At 37.9% G+C, this 15,140-nt stretch overlaps 1 protein-coding gene across 7 annotated transcripts in view; it reads left to right on the top strand.

Annotated features, from left to right (window-relative positions):
* CDH18 (cadherin 18) overlaps nucleotides 1–15,140 on the top strand; it is a 623,460-nt gene that overhangs the window by 206,119 nt on the left and 402,201 nt on the right. Inside the window, exon 1 of one of the 7 annotated variants that reach the window (XM_039526203.1) lies at nucleotides 2,840–2,900. The exons of the other annotated variants lie outside the window; for them this stretch is intronic. The gene's annotated coding sequence lies outside the window, so the exon portion shown is untranslated. Of the gene's footprint in view, nucleotides 1–2,839; nucleotides 2,901–15,140 lie in introns of those variants that run through there. 7 annotated transcript variants of the gene reach the window in all.

The raw sequence follows: 15,140 nt of genomic DNA, 5'->3' as shown, positions 1-15,140 counted from the left end.
CACCATTCATGATTTTTATAGACCTCTATTATGTCCCTCCTTACTCGTCTCCTTTCTAAGGTGAACAGCCTTACTCTTTTTAGTCTCTCTTCGTGTGGAAGCCGTTCCATACCTTTCATCATCTTTATTGCCCTTCTCTGGACCTTTTCCAGTTCCACTATATCCTTTTTGAGATGGAGTGACCAGAACTGCACATGGTATTCAAGATGTGGGTGCACCATGGTTGTATATAGTGGCATTATGATATTTTCTGTCTTATTTTCTATCTCTTTCCTAATAATATCTAATATTTTGTTAGTAATTTTGACTGCTGCTGAACACACAGCTGAAGTTTTCAGAGAACTATCCATGGTCACTTCTAGATCTATTCCTTGAGAGGGAACAACTAATTTAGATCCAGTCATTATATACCTATAGTTGGCATTATTTTTTCCAATATGCATTACTTTGCATTTATCAACATTGAGTTACATCTGCCATGTTGTTGCCCAGTCGTTCTGTTTTGTGAGATCCCTTTGCAACTCTTCACTTAACTGTATTGAATAATTTTGTATCATCTGCAAACTTTATCATTTTGCTGTTCACTCCCCTTTTCAAATCATTAATTAATATGTTGAACAGCACAGGTCCCAGTACAGATCCTTGTGGGACACTGCTATTTATCTCTTTCCATTGTGAAAACTGACCATTTAGTCTTATTATTTGTAACCTATCTTTTAATCTCTTACTGATCCACGAGAGGACCTTTATTCTTATCCCATGGTTTCTTCGTTTCCTAAAGAGCCTTTGGTAAGGGAACTTGTCAAAAGCTTTCTGAAAATCCAAGAACACTATATAGACCTGATTATCTTTACTCACATGCTTTTTGACATCCTCGAAGAATTCTAATGAATTGGTGAGACATGACTTATATTTTTGAAAGGACATAAGGAAAGAAGGGCAAAACTGAGGCTGGCTTTTGCTAATCTTGAAGTATGGTTATAGCAGAAGTGTCAGTTAAAGTCAGATAAAAGATTCTATCATATCCTCCTGTTTTCAGTCATTTATAATTTTGCAGCCTTTGTCTCTGTATGAAGTTGACGTTTTCTGAAGCATGAGTGAAAAATATTTTGGAACTCAACATAGGGCTTAAGTGGTGCATACGTCACATGCTGTCTCTCTGCACAGGAGGGTAGTTTATTTACGCAGAGTTACTGTGTGTGAGTCGCTTAATTTCTGTGTGACCCAGGGAACCCATCTATAAGTGGATACCATACTTCACAAGGAGGGTTACAAGGCTTACTAATGTTTACAAAATATTTGTAGGACATCATATGAAAGAAAGCAGGGCTTGAAACATTTACCCAGTACTTCCTGGCCCAAGGACTAAGCCCACTCATCAGGCCAAAATATGCTAATGCTTCAAGTTATATCCCTATCCTGAGACATTCCTCTGTTCTCTCTGGTCTCCCTTTGGCTGGACCTGAACACTCAAGTCTCCTACTGGCAACCTCGCCTTGCAACCTAGCAGAGGGCTTTTGTATGGAGGTGGTGTCTGTTAGGGGGCTTATTCCTTCACCATCTCATTTCCCTGGTCCTTCTCGCATGAACAGAGAGCAACAACACCCAAAGTTAGAAGGTGCAAACAATTAGATGTTTATTGGGGTGAACTTCCAGCAAGCATGATTCCAGTTTCCTTCCTCAGTGTCCCCCTTCCCAGCTCTGACACCACAGAGCCTTGTCTGTGTCCCTGTTCCCATTTCCCCCCACCTTAGCAAAACATGATTCCAATTCCCCCACCCCCATTCCCTGTTCCCATCCCCCCCCACTTACTTCCTGATTGACTGCAGACTATGTAGTAAAACTTGAGTTCTGCTTAGCTATACCTCAACCAATCATTTTACTGAAATTTAACTGACCAATCTTAATATATTGTAACATGGTTATTTAACCAATTATATCTCACCACCTGAATTGGTTTACACCCAAAAAATTAATTATACAGCAGACAGAAACAATCACAGAACCAGACAGAGATTATACAGACAAACAATAGGGAAGTGGAGACTACAGGGATAGAACAATACAGAAATGAGGATTTCACATCCCAGCCATTGATAAGTGAGTTCTTGGCAGACAGGATGCTATCAAACTAAGTTTCCTTTTACATCTTCTAGGCTCTTCCCTTTCTCTGGCGGTGATAGGAATATCAGGACAGGATTGTATTCCTAACAGCCCAATAGCGCCTTATTTCAATGTGACTAGTTTGGAATGTAAGGATGTGACCATACACTTCCCAGCTTATGGCTACCTCTGCTGCTTAACCGAAGGCCTTAGCCTAAGAACAAGACCTCAGACTGTCACAGTAAGAGAAAGCCCTTACACAGACAGACAGTCATTTTGATTCTTTCTTTTATACTGCTATAACTAGCAAAGTGATAAGAATACACCTACATTCTTAAAGTATAGGCCTTTGCAGACAGGCCTGAATATCTATATCCTAACAGTGTCTGCTGATGCCAGCCCACCAAGCAGATGACTTTTTGGTGTATCCTCCTGCCAGCCCAGCAGAAGGATCTGTGAGAAAGGGAGCCTTGTAACTATCACCCTCAGCAGAATTATTTTAGTGGCAACAGAAAGGGCCCTCACACATAAAGCCTTGTGTTCAGGTGGCTTGGGCCACATACACTATATGTAGGCTTCATTGTAAACCTGAGTCTGTGAAACCTGGGATAGGAGACTTGGTGTTTCCAAGTCCAGGATTGAGCATCCACACTGGATTGTAAACTTTTGCTCAGCTCCAGTCCCATCATACAGAGACTTCTGCAGAGGTGCAAGTGCCACTACTCCTACTCCCAGTAGGTGCCTCTGACCCTGCACCAACCATGATGGCAGCACTGGAGCTGTCTCTGCAGATTTAGGTAAATATTCCTACATTAAGTCACTCTGTTCAATATTGGAAGGTTTTCTTCTCAACATAAGGGCTAGAATTTTATAGTTAAAGAATGCTTAGTTTTTGCACATGTTGATGACACTCACTGAAAAAGATTCCTACTTGCTGTGGGTGAGTACATTTTGCAAGCTCTGAAAGATAAAATCTAAATGCAAAGTATTATTCTTTGTTACACTAGCTCATCTCCAATGAAAGTATCTGAATTACTGGTAGATGATTTTTTGCCCCATGCTGTTAGGTGCCTGGATCCATTCAGGTCTTTTTTGAATTCCAATGTAAATATTCCCTTTCCCCCTCCCACACCCATTCCTTAACACACACACATACACCCTTCTGGTGTTAACAGCATGTTCTCTGAGGTGTAAATAACAATAAAAAATACACTATTCCTGAGATGTTTCAGAAATATTGTTATTGAGTGGTTTCCCTAGGGTCTTGTGAGCCTGGCATCTTAACATTTATTCAGTCTGATCCTCTACTGTTTGCACTTTTTCAGTCCAAAAAACCCATATAACTCACTGCTGCCTACAGGCACGAGAGATTCATTTCTGTCTTACAAGCAAAATGAATAGATATTTTGAACTGCCTCCATTTTGTTTAAAGTTTGCCTTTGAAAGCTTAGCATGATGGATTTGAGATTTCCTTTCAAGCAGCCGCCAATTTATTTCCATTATTTATATTTTAAGGTAATGCTTCTCTCTTCTGTCATAGTTCCCTAAGTGCAGTAGAGGACTGTTTAGCTGCTTTATGTAAAAGGCAAAGCAACAAATGAACTACCCAGAAAGGAAAGTCAGCTTCCTTTTCCCTCTACTGACAGTTCTATATAATCATGTTGTTGCTCTTAGTTTTGCACCTTGAGATTTACTTCCTCTTAGAACACAAGTTCTCTAACTGGTACATTGTCTCTCTTCTCCTTCAAAATCATCTTTAAAACTGACTTTGGACTATCTTTACATTCTCCTCTTCCCCAGTTATTTCTTCACCCTTTCCTAAACTGATCTTCTAAATCTTGTCTAATCTATTTTATAGTTAAGCTTTTGAGAACAGGTGTAATGTCCAGCAGGACTCAAATATGCAGAGAAGCTAGCTAGTGGCCAATGCCACTCTGCCACCCAGGAGTAGCTATAACTGCCATGCACTCCACTATCTATGACATGCGGTGGACACAGACCACAGGAAGTCTCACTTTGAGGGGTCTGACAGGCAGCAGCCTCATAGCTCCCAAATGGGTCCCCACCCTTTAGAAACCCAAGGGGTGTTCCAGGAAGCGTCATGGTAATAGTGTGGTTCTCCTGTAGCTGCCATGACCATTCCGGCTCTTGAGCTCTTGGCTTTGCCCTCAACTTGATTTGGACCTGATCCTGGAACTTGACTATGAATGCCTCTATTACTCTCAGCCTCAGATTTGATGCCTTTGTCAGTGTCCTGATATTAGAGAACATCTTACTTATTTTTTAAATAGACATGTACATTTATGCCTCTACATAAAGTGTTTTATTAATAAATAGTGATGTACAGGGCAGACAGGGCTAGCAGGTACTACAGGGATCCCTGTTAGTCTAGGTTTTACTTAAAATCCCCCCTAATGATTTTGAAGTGGAAGGAAATACACAGGGGATAAATGTTCCAATTTTCTTACATTGGAAGTGTATGCATATGTCAAAAATGCCAAACAGAAGATAATGTTTCAGAAATATGGACAGAAAGGAATGAAATAAAATTAATTTAAAGTAATAAAAAAATGTGAGATGAAAATTAATCCAAAATACAAATAGTTAATGAGAAAGGGGGGGAACCAAAAATGTGGACAGCAGTAATCCTGTAAAAGGAGTAGTAGCGGAAAGCAAATAAAATCTAAGTTTGCAATGTGCAAAATATCAATGTAGTTTAGGGCTGTTTATTGATATACTTCCCTTTCCATATAGTTTTGCTGTGACAATATATGAAGGATTGTGTTCAGTTCTGGCCACCTTATGTTAATACATTTCTGGTAATATCTGAAAGAATTCAGAAAAGAGAAAAATCCTCAGAAGATATGAGGAAACATTAAATAGAACTAATATGAATAGCTTGGTTAAAGTAAGACTAAGGGTACGTCCAGATTACCCGCCCTATCGGCAGGTAGCGATCGATTTATCGGGGATCGATATATCGCGTCTCATCTAGATGCGATATATCAATCCCTGAACGCGCTCCCCATCGACTCCAGAACTCCACCGGAGCACGCGGCAGTAGCGGAGTCAACGGGGGAGCTGTGGAAATCGATCCCGCGCCGTGAAGACCCGAGGTAAATCGATCTAAGATACTTCGACTTCAGCTACGCTATTTACATAGCTGAAGTTGCGTATCTTAGATCGACACCCCCTCAGTGTAGACCAGCCCTGAGGGTGTGTTGGAATCGGGGCAAGGGTGAAATTAGATATTTGAAGTGTGTACAAGCCAAAGCAAGAGAGGAGCTGTTGAAGATGAAATAAACATGTGTACTAGTATTTGTGGGATAAAATTAAGAAGGGGAAAATTGAATCTGGATTGAGTCAGATGGAATTTCCAGACCAGAAGCTCTGTTAGATTATGGAATAGTCTCTGAAGGAAAGCTATTGAAGCCCCATTACATGGAACATTTAAACCTCAACTGGATGAGGCACTAGAAAATCTACTTCTGAGGGAAAAGCTTTTGCTGACAGAGGAATGCAACTAATGTTTATTTTTTGTGGTTTTGTAATAATAGTACTATGCTAACTAGCAGAGCCACATTTTAAACACTATTCCTGAGTTCATTGAGTTTGGTATTTAGTAGTTTGATAATACCAGATATAAGGGAATGTGCAATGTTATATGTACAGTATATTATACAACCTTTGTAGAAACCTCAAACAACTTCTAGCATTATTGTCTTCCAATAACATGTGCTCTGTTAAGTAAACAAATGGTCCTTTTTTGTAGATGGATGCTGAAAACAGTATGGCCATTATAATTACCAACAAACAATCTCTTCCTTAACTGGAATACATTTTAGACAGGATGATATGTTTGATTTGTTTATGGTGGATTTTTTAATTTAAACTATCATGATGTGTTTTTAATAGACATTCTTTAAAAATATTTTGTTAAATTGATTTCATAACTTAATTTTAATATTTTAAAATGTCTTGATATTGAGTCTGAACTGTGTTTTTTATCCAATGAAAGGCTCAGACTCTTCTTGGTAAAATTGTTTCATTTTATGATTTCTTAAGGGATATTTTCTCCCTCATATCAAGAGCATTATTGAATGTGTCAGACTGTACCTGATGGCATCATAATTAATTTCAACTGCCAGAACAGGACAGCTGCTTCAAAGTAAGCAGATACCCATGTTTGTGTTTCTCAGATGCAGACAGAATCCTGCATCAATTCCAGATTTCACAGTATCTTCCAGAGTCCCCTAATTCTGTTCCTCCCTCTTCCAACACACACCTATCTTCAGAAATTTTGATCTCCTCTAGGATAGAAATCAAATTAGAATGTGCCATGTCCACATAAAACTGATGAAAGAAAATTCATTTTCACTTTTTACCTGAAAGTTCTATGACAGCCACATACCATCTGTTCAGCATTTATTACAGATTGCTGCCACTGGAGAAAGAGAAGGTGGGAGGGGGAATCACAGTTGTGTTTATACCTCATTACAATTTTATTCGTCTTTCAAGGGTTAAAGATGCAAAATTAGCAGTGTAGTGACATTACAGTATAAGGTGTTTGATATTTCCCTCTGAAAACTATAGCCTTCACTCCAGGAATCTTCACTATACTCACATCCTAATGTAGTTATTCCAAAGAAATTAAGCATGTTTGTCCTATACCATAAGAACGCCCATACTGATCCATCTAGCCTAGTATCCTGTCTTCTGACAGTGGCCAATGTCAGATGCTTCAGTGGGAATGAACAGAACAGGCAATCATTGAGTGATCTATCCCCTGTCATCCACTCCCAGCTTCTGGCAAACAGAGGGACACTCAGAGCACGGGGTTGCCTCCCTGACCATCTTGGCTAATAGCCATTGATTGATGGTCCTATTCTCCATGAACTCACCTAGTTCTTTTTTGAACCCTGTTACAGTTTTGGCCTTCACAACATCCGCTGGTAACAAGTTCCAAAGGTTCCCTCCTTGCCAGAAGAGCATTTACCTGAGTTTGAACTATGGTGACTATCTAGTCTATCTTTGAGCTATCTAGTATTTGGTTTTAATGAGAGGCACATAAGTAAAGCCCCTGGTTTTGGAGATTTGGGCTGAAATTTTCTAGTGTGGCTGTCCAAAGTTAGAAATCTAAATCAAACTGGCCACCACTCTCATTAACTGTGCTGGGAGGTATGTGCACTCAACGTTTCTGAAATCAGGCCACTTTAATATGGGTGCCCACATATGGTGCCTAACTTTGGGAAGTCAAATTTGAAAGTGTTGGCTTTAGTATAAATATGCTTTTAAATTTATGGATGGCTTCACCTCTTGCAGGGTGTTCTCACTCTTGTCTAAAACAATCTACCTTTTTTTCAAAATAAATGCATTCACATTAGCTAGGTTTGGGTTTGTTTTTACCTATCAATCGAAGGACAATGTTGAGAATATCCTTGGGAGCATGTAGTATATTGTCTTCCCAATTCAGCTACAACCACACAAAAGGCTCTAAAAAAGAAAGATGCATGCAAGTAAACATCAGACCTACTACTGAAAACACTTATTCCAGAGCATAATGTTTGAAATGGAGAGGAGTTCCAGTAATGAGAACGGGACTAGAGAGTTAAGCACCCTCTGTGGGAATGAGCATTTCTAGGTTAGGGCTGGAAATACCTTTTTGTATTCTGTTGACAGGAATGCTAGACAATTCTAAAATGACTACAATTCTGTAGTGTGCTGAGGGAGTGGGTGGTACTTCCACACTCTGCCCTTCTTCACCTGTGTTTTCTAAACACTTTGAAGGAATCATTCTTCCTGGAATTCTTTCAAGGCCCTATTTCTGAGCATCAAAAGTCTTACTGATACTGGAACCAGGCCAGCAGAAGCTATGTTTACGATGGATGGTGCCAGCGTATCTATTACAGTTTTCTTGGCCAATGTGGCTGTAGATTTTTTTGGCTTTTCTGAAAGACAAGACAGGCAAAATGAGTTTATGATGATTTTAAACGTGGTTGTTTCCAGTCTGGTCCTAGCTGTAGCGTGGACAGAGCCAAACGTTCTTTTCTGTGGATCCCAGAAATGTAAAATATTAAGCTTTACTTATACAGGAGGATAAAAATGATGTGTGAATATACAATTGTGTGTGTGTATGTTCATGTACATATATGTATATGTTTATTATTTATCTTCAGATAAAGGGTTGATTTCCTCCACCTGGAAAAAAAAAAGACGTTTGAATTTTAACTTGAGAAGCTTCTATCTGCATTATTCCTATAGCACCAAATTTTTATTGGAGGAGTAATTTTTTTTTTTACTTTCAGAAAAGAACCCTTCCTTATGTATGATGGAAGGCCTTTATGTCTTTAAGAATGTTCCATAGATTTATGAAAATAAAGGTCTAATACATAGTCAGTTTCAGTTCTCTCAAGGAAGCTCAGATGAGCCTGAATACCTACAAAAAATCAGTTATAAAAGAAAAAGGTTCTGACCTCATAATTTAAGTATCTGAGAAACCATTCCATGTTTTCATTTTTCAATTATTGTCCAAAGCAAAAGTAGCCTAATAATTTTCAAACAAAAATCTCTCTTTTGAGGACTCAATGGGTCTAAGCTGATTTGATTCTAATTTTATTTTTAAAAGGTATTACTTTTATGGAATTCTTGTACTGCTGTATTAAATCTGACCAGAGGTGATGAAAAGGTGAGAGCATGTTAATGTTCTACCTAGCAAAAATTATTCACTTGTCTAAAACTAGTAGAATTCAAGGGGAGATCACCAGGCTAAACTGGCTCTGTGCGTAAACGATCTACAACATGGTATGCATGTCCCTTTTGTTCACAGATTAATTCATGATAATAATATGTTTTGCAATCTTTGAACAAAACGCTTAGCCTCCATATCGCTTCTCGTTTCCAGAAAAATGGGTATAACACCAAATAAAAAACCTCAAGACACTTAACAAAAATGATGAAGTATTTTATAGCATTTCAGAAATGGAGAAGCTGAATCACATAGAGGTTAAGGCCCTGATCATGCACAGACATTCCTACATGTTGAAGCATGAGCATAAATCTGTGCAGGATTGGCACTTACGTGGTCATACAGTAAATCAGTGCCAGATTCTGAAATAGAATGTAGGACTTTCAGCCTTGTTGCCTCTCCCTGTGGCATCTCTGTAGTCTGTGAGACAGTGATAAAGGAAGATGAAAGCAATGCACTGTAGAATCTATAAAGAGGTCCTCATAGCATTGCCATGGCAGCTGAGATAGATAGTTTAAGGGCATCTTTGTTGTATCTATCTTGAATGACCCAATAGTCTTCCTCTTCCCAAGCACTTTGATTCAGTTTGGTGTCCAGTAGAACTGGGTGAGCAGCTGATAAAATGCAGGAATTTTTATTGGCTTTTTCCCTCCACAAAAATCTTTTAAAAAAAAATTCAAAACATGTTGAGCACTGCTCACCCCGTTCTACTGTCACCAAACTGAGTCAAAGTGCTTGAGAGGAGGCAGATTCTAACTCTCAAGTCAATATGCAAGCATTGGTCCTCAAGCTGAGTTTGTGTTTGGTGCATTTTGATTTGCTGGAGTGTTCAGGATACGTTTGAGGAAAATTGAAATGTCCTGAATAACATTAGCAAGGTTGCAATTTATACCCTTTCCCTGCTAACACCTGTGAGAGGAAAAGGATGAGTGCTGGAGTGTCCCAAAATCTAATACTTAATAGACATCCAGAGGACACCTGAGAGATTCTGTAGGGTGTGATATATAGTATAAGCAGCAGTAACTTGAAGATTGAGGGAGCCTAACATGGCCACCCTCAGTACACCCTGTCACCACAAAGAGGAATCAGGAGAGCAACCCTGACATAACACAGACATAATATGGATTATTGCATACTGACAAAGGTTGGAGGGTTAGACCAGAGTTAGTTAGTATAGTCCACCTGTGTGACCATACTCTCAAAAGTGTTCAGGGCAGTATTTTTCAAGTGATCATCACTCAGAATTGGTCCCACATTTTAAAAAGAGCTCAGCTTCCATTTAGATACCTAAATAAAAGCCAGAATTTTGAGTGTTCAGCATCTAGTAGCTTGCAGCATGCAGTTACGGTCAGATTTTTTTCAAAAGATTTTAATACCCAAGGTGCTGAGCAGTTCTGAAAATCTGTTTCCTAAATAATGTATCTATAACAGTTTTACAAACTTTTGCTAACAAATTTTCATTTTAGATATGTTGGTTCTGAATAGTGCTTTAGATGACAATTATATGTGACTTTGGAGAGATGAATGTTTGTAGTCCAAGTTAGAAATGGCTATCAGCAGCATTATTGTGACTAACAACTTAATTAAATGATGTTGGAAATTTACTGATCTGCCTTTGTTAAACAACTAATACTCTGAGATGGCAGAGAGAGAAGGATTTAAGTGTGTTGTTCATTCATTGGGATGGATTATTTAATCAATATCTGTACCTTTAATGTCCAACATCTAGTGAGAATACATGACAAAAATATGGTAATGTGCAATTATATGCTGCTTGTTTATTATTTAATGAATAAATAATACACTTAAATCCTCTTAATTGCACATGGCCATATTTTTTTTTGTCATGTGATCTCACTAGATGTTGGAAATTAAAGGTATTGATTGCTTGGGATGGACGTTCTCAAATAACTTTTTAATTGTTCTATGGCCATATATTTGTTTGTTGGTTAGCCATTGCTTATTTAATCAACAGTTCCAATACTCTTTTTATTATTATATTTTTTTTAAATACTGAGTCTTTAATTTTACATTAAGAAAAAATATCTCAATGTAGTTTCAGGTACTACACCTGCCCTTGAAGTCCCTCTGTCAATTTTTGACTATAAAATCAAATTTCCATTAGTGTGTGAGTATGTATAATAAATTTTTCTTTCTCCTGTTTCTTTGTGAAAGACCTCTATAGAAATTGCCTATACAGAGGGGGAAAAGAAACTAACTATAATAAACAATATTTAGACAAAAAGATAGTACCTAGCCCAAATGGTTTAGCTGTTACTTGTAGTAGTAATAGGTAAAACAGCTTCATGCAGAAGTGCGACTTGTAAGTTAGCAGTGTCTTTTTAATGAATATCTTTATTCATACATCCAGAAAATAAAAACTTTGATACAAAATACCTTATACCTATGTCAACAGATTCATTATGTTGCTTTGTGGTGCAAACATGTTGGTTGTCTGTTTTTCGCACTATACAAAACACTTCCTGATGCAAGAAGAAAGCTGGGATTCTTTATTGTGTGAGCAGATAGTGACAACTGCCATCTTACTCTCTGGTTTGCTTTATGAAATTTTGCCCAGGTTGAATGGAGTATTACTGATGATTGACCGTTAAATTGGAAGCAGAGCACAAGTGGAGCTATGTACAGAGATGCACAGAAAATATTTGATTTTTCTCTCTATACTCCTATGGAATCATAATTCTAACTGAATGCCTAATCTCACTTGAATGACTTATACAAAATCAACAACTCTATCATAAATGCATAACTTTTGTATTGTTTCTGTTAATCTAGCCACAGATGGTAGTGGCATAAAATGGCATGATATTTTATTTTCAGTGTCGATACTGAATCTCATTTGCATGGCCTGGTAATGCCTGCTCCTAGTAACTAGAAGTTAGAAGCCACAATTACGTATTATACCATGGTGACTGAAAATGTGTACAGATACAATATTTAGGGGCATTTCTCAATAAATGTGTGTATGTGTGCAAAACTGCTAGAATGAATTAGGAAATCAAACCATGTGATATTTGTTAATACTTTCTGCTAAAGCGGAACATTATTTCTGGGCCTATCTGTAGCTCTATGGCCATAATCTATTCAATATTTAAATAATGATATGTTTACTTTTTTTTACAAATTAAGATATTTGTCACTGTCACAGTGAAACAACAACTCTTTATAGCTCGGCCAGATTTTGTTTGCCATTCATCTTTTGACTAGTTGAATATGACATGGGAACAGATTTCATCCCAGATCTTTGTTCACTGTGTGCATTCCCTGTACTTATTCATTACTGTCACTGTGTGATGGGTAGGAAATATTACTCTGAAAGATCTAAGGAGGATGGGCACATTGCAATTCAGCCTGTGCAAAGAGTAGCACATAGTACACTTTCTCAGCTGTTTAGTTTCACACTTCTTAGGTGGAACTCAGTATCATATGTCAACACTCCTCTTCTCTAATGTTATGCACTGTTTGCTCATTCTATTGAGTTATTTGTCAGGTAAATACATTTAAATATGAAAAAGCAATCAACACTGATATAATGAAGTCATTCAGATGTTTGAGTACGCTACTGTAACTCCTTTATTCAGTGTTATAAATATTTTCTATCTTCATGCCTTCATATAGCTCCTAAATATAGTTTATTTTGGATAATTGATCATAACAATCCAGCTCATACTGCACATCCGAAGAATGACATTTTAAATCACAACTTCTTTTCACTTTTAAAGACTGACATACAGTACTTCCCATATTATGACATGTCTTAAGATTTGAGGATTGAACCAGACATCTATCTAGGTTCAATCTATGGCTTCCGGAACAATTAGACTATTATCATGTTTTAATATTTACATGGCTTACAACTGCGGCTGTACACCAACTGGAAAACATCGCACAGTAACCTGGACTATTTCTCCTTGTAACATTTCTCTGTTAATGTTATGGTAAAACAGCCTGTCGCTTAAAAGGCAATAAGGAATGTCATTTTATCTTTCCTGCTGAAGACTCTTTAAGCTCCTATGCATTTGACACTTCTTATTGCACAGTGGAATACAGATAGGCCCAAGCCACATAATTCAGATCCTGTTTTGGATCTAGACTTCCCCTAAATGTATCCTGAGTCTGTGCTCATCTCTATTAACTATTATATATTTATATATTTTTGGGTTTCTAATATCTATAAAAAAAACCATTTGTATTGTCTATCAATTTGCCCCTCTAGGATCTTGACTCTTTGGAGTGTCTTCATTCTCTTGGTGTGTGTGCATGTGTTTGCTCAAGTTCTTGTTCTCCTATTTGCCTGATGAGCAATAGAGGCTTTCTGGAATGTTTTATAGTGACATCACAAAATACATCACTTTGCCTGCTCTCCATCAGTCTTTCATGTTGCAGAACAATCCATGCTGATTTGCATTAAGTTGATAATGTCAGCAGTGTAGCTCCTTTTTGTGGCAATCTGTTTATGTATAAGAGTCACCATTAGTGTCTTCCTTTGCTAATTGTTAATATACAATAATGTCTTAGCTAGCATAGCATTCCCCTCTACATAAACATAGATCATAACTGTTATATTTGAAAATGTTGACATTTTGACAAATAATGACTTTTATATGTATTTGCACAAACATGCTAATAAGTGATATTTTGAAAAATCTAAACCAGTTGTTGAACTTCCTTGGTTTCTTTCAAGAGACAAATTGGTTAGCAGGGCTTTCATAGTAAACTAAAACTGCAAGTAAATAGAAACATGATTTTGTATACCTGAACTCAGAGGAGGGAATCAAGAAGACTCTTTGGATCACCTTCATGATAGTGATGTGGCACATGTGAGGAAAAAATGCTGTCTAGTTCTTGTTAGCATTTTCCTTTCTGAGAACACATTTAAAACAATATAATGAAGCAGTGACCTATCAGATAGTGTTGTAAACTGAGGGACATGGACATATAATGAAAAACAGTTCCTGAGTGATATTTTGTAGAAATTGCTTACGTGTGTGAGGTGCCGCCAGCTCAACTACATTCAGCTCACAAGGAATTTTAACACAACCTCCCGGCTGTTTGCATTTGGTATATTTATTGAGGTTTAGCATTAGAATATGCCAACAACTCTTTGGAACTTGCATGTGTGGCAATGTTGCTTCGTATATATGTGTTTATGCTACAAGGAAGGTCCATTTAATTGTGAAAAATCCCAGTGGCCATGTCCAGGCACACTTCTAACTTTCTACATGGTTGACCCACTTTACTTGACACATTGTCTTACTATATTACATCACTTGCCCTTACTGCCCATTCTGAGAATCAGAGTTTTATAGTCACCTGATGAGTGGGCTGCCTATTTTTCCCCCCCAGAGATCTAGGAAGGCAGTTGCAAGTGGTAGGCTGTTGAAATCCATATTGAGAGGATTCATAAGCTGAATGCATAGATATACATATTCCTTGATGTTCTAGATTGTGGTCTTAAGGGTCAGACTAATCAGAAAGGAAATTTCTGCCCTGTTAGGGTAAGTGAGAGTTCATCATTCTCAGTTACTACAGACATGCTGCATTATCAGGCTAATTATACTAAAAGCACAGAGCTAATTATGTGAGGAACTGTGAGGAGCTGCCTTGGATGTTGTCTTTATCTGTGATACAGTTAACCATTGTTTAGAGCTATACTTTCAAAACCTTATCTGTAAAGTGTGAACTACTTCTGACATGAAAGAACAAGTCCCAGAGCAGTTTCACCTGGATTCAGATTACATTACAAGAACATCGAGAACTTTGACAATACAGCAGAGCTTCCCCAAAAGTGGGTCATTACCCCCTGGAAGGAGGGGGCGGTGAGGGTCATGTAGGGCTTCTGGAAGGAGTCACAAAGATCACACAAAGTTACATTTTGCATGCACACACAGAGTTTTTAACTGATAAACATAATAAATTCTCTACTATATGTTCCTTGAAGACAATTGTATTTTGTATTATTATTATTAATTATTATTTGTTATTTTCATTAGGGTGGCACCTAGAGTCCCCAGTAAAGATTGGGGCCCACTATGCTGGTCTCTGCCTTTAAGGGCTTGCAAGACTAATAGACAGACCTCTCTGTTGACAAGTCTAATCATTTTCAATTCTGCTATTCAGTGTTGGACTGACAGCATTTCCATGGTCCCTGGCTCCAGTACAGGTCACCAGGCTGGCAGTACATTTCTGTGTTTCCAGAATGATATATTACAGGATTTCAATTCCATTCTTTAGTTTGGGGATTTTCATCCTGGTTCAGGAGAACTTTTTTCCC

This window comes from Mauremys reevesii, linkage group 2 (genome assembly GCF_016161935.1).
Source record: "Mauremys reevesii isolate NIE-2019 linkage group 2, ASM1616193v1, whole genome shotgun sequence".
NCBI lineage: Eukaryota > Metazoa > Chordata > Testudines > Geoemydidae > Mauremys > Mauremys reevesii.
This window is presented reverse-complemented; position numbering and strand designations above follow the sequence as displayed.